Below are 6,000 nucleotides of genomic sequence, written 5' to 3'. Positions count from 1 at the left end.
ATTAATAGGTGGAAAAAGAAGTTTGTTTGGGAATCGATGCGACGTCGATTCGCCCTCGAACTTCTGTGAATGCGAGCTTTTATATGCTGTCGTCGTGTCTCTCCATTTGTGAAGAGAAGTGAGTCGTCTATCGAAGAAGTGCGGGAAAAATAAAAAGTGCTTCGTGCTTAACTACACAAGTGACTGTGGCGACGGTGGCAAGGGCTGTAGGGAGGACCGCGCACCTTGAAAAGTATCTATCGGCGTCGGGCAGTCTTCTTTCGTCGTACTCCATCAATGACGAACAGAATTAGGAGAAAGAAACCGTTTTTCGGGTGCTTGTTACTTATTAAATGAGAAACAATTACTGTCCAACCGTTGCACTTCGGCAGAATCGGTAAGATTAAGCTAAGTGCAACTTCTGTTCATGAATTATCTAAGCACGTACAAGAACAAAAAAATCATCATATTTACGGAATTTGACTTTTGCTGAAACTAAGACTTGAAATAAATCGATAGCAACTAGTAAACAAGGAATACTTAAGAATTCAGTCGGCCCAAAGTGATGTCAACGTGCAGTGAATGTACTTACAATAATTGACAGTGACACGTGCGAAAGGTAACTGCAGTGCTAGTGCAAGGGAAGACAAAAACATATATATATATATTTATATATTTATATATATATAGAGAAAGAAAGAATACTTACCTTACATCAATGTAACAGGCATGCCCTTGTAGAAGCGGAAATCTCAGCGGAATTACTTGTGCAGTAGCTAAACTGAAGATTCAAACTTCGAAGTGGGCAGATCTTCGACGATACGGCAAACGTGAAGGGTAAATAAATTTTAGTACAGATCACTTAATAGATAAACGGTAAGTAACATGCGACGAATACTTTGAATAGGTGGGAGTGGAATCAGTCTGTACAAGAATTATTCACAGAGGTTAGCCTTCAGATAGATAGGATCCACAACGCCGTAGGTTGAAACGATATGCTAGAATACTATAGCAGAGATAGATTTCCCCATGAGATGACTGTCTGGCAGGCTACGCATTGACTATTTTGGATCATAATAATAATTATAACAGAAATATCAATCATAGTAGTTATCAAAATCTCTCATGGTCCCTATGGATACCACATCTGAATTATCACATCAGAAATAAGTAATGATGTTGAAAAGAACAAAAGAATGGAAACATCTCATTTTCTGTTAATATTTGTTAAAAGATCGATAGGTTATAGAAAATAGTCCCTTGATTTTCTCAGGTTTAGTCCGAGAGCCTCTGGTAGGATGATCTTAAAGGTCAATTCTTAGTCATGCTAGTAATCACGACTATAACATATAACGGCTTCCTTTTCGTAGATCCGTTTACTGAGCATTGTACAGCACATGACCCTATGGTGTGATGACTGCTACTCACTCAAGATTCTATATAGTGACGAGCAAAAGCGTTGTATCGGCTGTGGTTTGATCGTCACGAGCACAGATTACGCACAAACGAAAATACGAAGAAGACACACAACAGGCAGCGAAAGAAAGTGATGGAAAGGAGGGTCCGGTAATCGTTTAATGTCCTTCCTTTTAGTACAAGCAAAGCAGTCGAAAACTGCAAGTGACTGAATTATGTGAGTGGGTGAAAAAATGGGCCCGGTGTTTTTGAAAAATTGTCTGCTTGTCGATATTTTGTGGCGTTACCATTTGATGAGCAGCAACACTCACGAGCAGTATGCCAGTATAGCAGCCAGCCTATTACCCCGGTTCTAGGCCGGTCTCGTTTCATCTTCCTTTAGTTAATAGTCCCTGTCGAGCGGGCGGGCGTACATCCTTCGACCAAGCTGCTCGATCCCCACAACGAACCAGAATCCTAACGACAAATCTATCTGTTCTATACCAGAAGCAAACGCTAAGCGAGAAAGCCAAGACTCAGACACTAAGCTACTGGTTTCATTTGCTGCCAGCGGTAGTTCCGTTGATCACAATCGTTGAGGCGACCCAACTGCTTGAATAGGCCATTGGCGCCAGGCCCTCGATGCCTGGCTAAATCGACGTTCGGCCGGGTTAAAGGGAGCTATTAAAGCATCAATGAGAAAACTTGTTGATGCAGCACGAGACCGTTCATTGATTAAGTACATCCTTGCGTTTTTTTTAAAGGCTCCCTTTGACGTAGAATATTCGAATGTACGCAGAGAAGAACATATATGATTACGTAAAATATGTATTTCATTACTATGCAGCGTTCGAGCTCGTAACATACACCGGTTCAAAAATTTGCGGGCGTTTTCGTCCATTAGACGTTGGAACCGTTGAATCCATTGTTTTGTTTTGATTGAGAAGCAAATGGACACATCGGGTTAACAAACAACTTATATATATATACGAATGTTGTGGTTACCAAGCTATTATGGTTATTTTTGTACGAACGTACAAACATAAAGTTGCGGAAGCGGAGATTATGAATATTATGTATATAATGAACTTGCGTATTAAAATTGCAGCAGTACGAAAATAAACATTTCGAGGTATCCATATAATGAAAACAGGTAATATATCCGACCATATATTTCATATCGATTTTACCTCACGCAGCTTGTACGGTTAGACATTGCAAAAGATTTTTTTGTTCGTTGTTTGTTGTTGTTTGTATTACGACAGTTAGTTGCCGTGTTTTTCTTACTTAGGTGCTTTCTATACGATAGATGTAACAATTCAAAGTTCCGAATACAAGAGACAATTCCGAAGGCTTTCCCATATAACGAGAACAACCGAAAACATTGAAGAAACTCTCGAAGGTTAACATCAATGTTAGAGTTTCATCCATTAGTTATACCTTTAATAGTTCTGCTATCGAGCAAAATGAGATGCTATAATCCATACCACCATCTTATAAATAATTTTTCATCTATGTCTATCTCGATGTGGGGGGGCAGTGGTAGCACGTTTGCCCACTAACTTCAAAGACGCGCGAGGCACTCTGAATTCGAAACCGAGAGTAGGATAGATTGCGTTTCACGCTGGGAAGGACCAGGGGAGTGAAGCAATATTTAAAGTAAAATTCGAAACATTTATTTATCTATTTTTGCCCGCACGCTTTCACGTTTTGGGCATTGTCAGATGTAGTAACAGGTCTGTGTAGTGTTCGTTGCAGCTTTTTCTAGTTTCTCACTAACCCTCCGGGCGCTAGGCGAACGAAGTTAATGACAATATAATAGACAAGACGAAATGACATTGAGACCGACTAATTGATTTGTCATAACATATTCCTACCACTAAATCCAAGACTTATGTTTCGACTTCCGTGTCCCTCCGGTTCAGGTATTTATACAATAAAAGCAAACCGGTGCAAGCGTCTGAAGCTTATAATAAACATCACCTTTACTTATGAAGTTGTTTCTGTTAGCGTGGTGAATGAGAAACAAAAAAAAAAAACAAGTATTCAATGCGCTAACAATTGTAACAACAACGATAACGAACGACAGCAAATGCCGCTCACCAGAAAAGAATACGCGACATGTATATATCTTCGTGTTGCCGCTGTTCGTGGTACGAGTGGTGACCACTAAAAACAAAACGCGTATTCTCAGATTTTTTGTATCTGAGACGAGAAAGATAAGTCGACTTGCGGGCGTCTTGAATTGATTTTTGGATCAGACGGACGCACGGAAGCGTACGAGTTATTGGAGAACGTAAAATCGAAAAATCAATAACTGACAATATTCTGTTGCTGAGTGTCTGCTGTGCTATTTGTATAATGTAAAAGCCTAGATAAACATGATGATTCGATGAATATTATGTACTGATTATCTTTCTATGTCCCAGCTGTTGCTGAATAAAACCGTTCGTTGTTGTGTTTTCTGCTGTACGTATCTGTATTTCAGCTGGTCCAATAGACTCATTTTGCCCATACAGTTTCAGTTATTAGACGTAGGTTGATGGTGGCTGGCTTATCTTAACAACGATTCGGAGACGAAGTCTTCGCGTCGTGGTAGACCGAAAGTAGCCGAAAGCAGTGTGTTAAACTTCTTACGATCAGTTTCAGATCGGAAGGCCGAAATCAGTATGAATGTAGATGCGGAATCAACGTTTCTTCTTTGTACCTGTGGCTATAGAGTGGTCAATACAGTATAACTAACTAAAAGTTCGCACTAAATACAATAAACCTGATCGATGGGTGCGGATAACGTAAGGAGTAAAGAAATTTAAAAAGTTTGTATTACAAGCTCGTGCTATAAAAATGCTTTTGAATAGCTTTATCTTCAGTTGATCAAAGCACTGCTGATTGACTGACTGACTGACTGATCCTAACAATTCGGTAAACGTAATGACCACAGGAACCGATCATATTTACCAGGATAGCGCCGGTTATATAGAACGTACATAACCTTTATAGAAACCTTATTCTGGGCAATATTGCAAAATAATTTTAGGCCCTACGTAGCAATACATTTTTAGACATTTCAGCAGAGTTGTCCACAGTTTGTGTTCGCAGGTAAGCGTGTGTGGTACTTAGTAATGAATCTAAATTGTTATTACTCGACCCACTTTTATACATGTATCAAGATTACAGTGAATACACCGCCGCTAATAATGGGATCTGGGTCTTTTTAAACATATAGAGATAATTGCTATTGAATCGTATAGCTAGTGGCAGTTATCGACAGATCAAATAATAAACAGTTTCACATTATATAATACAGTGAGCAGAAATATTTAATAGAATTAATGACAACTAATGGATATTCGACCTTTAAACACAGTATGAAAATCAACTATATATAACCCGTAGTTAGCCCAGCCCATAGGATAGTAGTTTGAAAACATTGCACGACAGGCGCATGCCCACAATATCTGATTGCGCATATAGTTATCGTATGCTTTCTCATCTAGACACGTAAGTAGCATTACTTGTTGATATGAACTATGTTATCTAATTGAGCTTCAATATGTTTTTTCGTGTTATCGAAGAAAAATTTTTCAGCGGGCGTATAACAACGTACGGAGAACTATTTATACTACATAAACTTTCATATTAATCTTATATTAATTTTCTAACTAATTCACCCGGTGCGCGTCTACCGTACATTAGCCATTGTACCTCCCATGCGTAAGTCTGCTCTAAATGCCACTTCAAAGGGCGGAGATGCGATTGCTAATGGTGGCTGTAAGGCAATGTAGCGTAATCCGTTTCGTGACTTAGCGCGCGGTCTACCTCGCACTAGCTTTTTTGGTCTGGGCATTAAAATCATCGTTACTGCTCGCCGGCCTGTTTGTCTGATCATCTTAAACAACTATTGTAATGGATCGTTGATGGGAAGTGCGTGTTACGCTTTAATACTGGTTTATTTGCTATAATTATCTGGGTACCCTGCCGCTCGTGTGTCAAATGGGTGTGATTGAGCTCCTTCAATGACAACAATAACTAGACACGATTGGATTGCCGTTCACTCAGATACCTCAAGCGCGAGATTTCCCGAACGGCGAATAAAGGGAGAGGCGCTGTCGCCAGAGAACCGTTTAACAGAAAGAGGAACTAACTGAACGACGAGTATTCACAGAAAAGTATGGGCTTTGAAACGGTAATTGGTATTGTGTGTCTTACGCTTGCAGCAGTGCGACATAATTCATAGGTGACAGTATCTTTGTATAGAATCGATTCGATTCTCAGTAAGTAAAAAAAATAGGAACGATTGATTCTGGTGTTGGGACATCGTTTTGTATATCGAGAATGCGTTTGAAAGGGGAATTAAGACCTCGCTGAAGACATACGTGCCATATATAGGACGTTGCGAGATGGACCTATCTGGCATTTACACACATACGAAAGTACACGATAAGCGGAAATCGGGTACACTAGAGCGCTAGTCGCATATTCCACTCTGCCTCTGCTTTGTTACTAAACATATTCTATTTTAGCGATGTACAATTTATCCATCTTTACATTTGGTCAAAGTTTCAATACGGTGATGCGGCACTGTGTTCAAACGTGGATTCTGAGGGAGTTGTCGTCGATCTTTTA

General features: G+C 39.7%; 1 protein-coding gene across 2 annotated transcripts in view; it reads left to right on the top strand.

Annotated features, from left to right (window-relative positions):
- Positions 1–708: 708 nt before the first annotated feature.
- Positions 709–6,000, top strand: part of Myo61F (unconventional myosin 61F) — a 53,754-nt gene continuing 48,462 nt past the window's right edge. For both annotated transcript variants that reach the window (XM_086968222.1, XM_086968233.1), the window contains exon 1: positions 709–816. The gene's annotated coding sequence lies outside the window, so the exon portion shown is untranslated. The remainder of the gene's footprint in view (positions 817–6,000) is intronic.

The sequence above is a fragment of the Varroa jacobsoni genome, unplaced genomic scaffold, assembly GCF_002532875.2.
Source record: "Varroa jacobsoni isolate VJ856 unplaced genomic scaffold, vjacob_1.0 scaffold_42, whole genome shotgun sequence".
Taxonomy (NCBI): Eukaryota; Metazoa; Arthropoda; class Arachnida; order Mesostigmata; family Varroidae; genus Varroa; species Varroa jacobsoni.
Note: the sequence above shows the minus strand (reverse complement) of the source record. Positions and strands in the feature narration are given on the sequence as shown.